Source organism: Arvicola amphibius, chromosome 3 (assembly GCF_903992535.2).
Source record: "Arvicola amphibius chromosome 3, mArvAmp1.2, whole genome shotgun sequence".
NCBI lineage: Eukaryota > Metazoa > Chordata > Mammalia > Rodentia > Cricetidae > Arvicola > Arvicola amphibius.
In genome coordinates this window covers 161,683,247-161,684,078 of record NC_052049.1, presented here as the reverse complement: position 1 = coordinate 161,684,078, position 832 = coordinate 161,683,247, and positions in this window count along the sequence as shown.

Genomic DNA, 832 nt, shown 5'->3' with positions numbered 1-832 from the left:
CTGGAGGCCTGGGTCCTGTTACCATTTTGCAAAGCTCCAAGGAATCTGAACAAAAGGAACAAGGGCTTTGAAGGTCCCTGCCAGGCTCTTCTTAAGAGCGATGGGATTAGGAGGAAAATGAAGCTCCTGAGAGCCTGACCAAGCATTTCCCATCCCTGGCAGCCTCCCCAACACAGTGCAATCACCTTCATCTCACGACTAAAAAAAGAAAACACGGGACAGTGGCTTTACTTGATCTCTTTGATTGGATGGTAAAGCTTAGGCCCTAAGTAGACAAAGCTTCATGACCAGGCAAAGAAATGCAGGGCAGAGCACAAGTCCACGCAAGACTTCATTTCCAGAAGAATGGGGCTTAATTTCTGTGTCATAAATGCTCGAATCTGCACAACTTTCCTCACTGGGACCATTCAATTTAAAAAGCAGTGGAAGTGTGAGCTCACTTTGGTGGTAGCCATTAATAGCTCTCATTCGGATGAACATGAAAGCTTTCCCCCACCACCGCCACACAAAAAAAAATAATAAATAAAAAGAAATAAATGAATCAACGCCTTAGCAAGCACTGAAAGAAGAGTTTAATATATTGGCTAAAAACACAGCGCACACTGAAGGAATGGATTATGGACGTAAGCCATAAAAATGTTTTCAATTTCTTTTGCTGTTAAGATACATCGTAAGAAACTAGTCAATTTCTGGAGAGTCACTCGAGGCGATTTGCATATAGAATGTTTATTGCAGGATGGCAGATGTGACTTGGATAGAGTGAGCAGGGCCAGCTCTTGTGGATTTTGCTGTCCTTTTCTGTGTAGGCTTCCAGTAGCAGAGGAAACAGGAG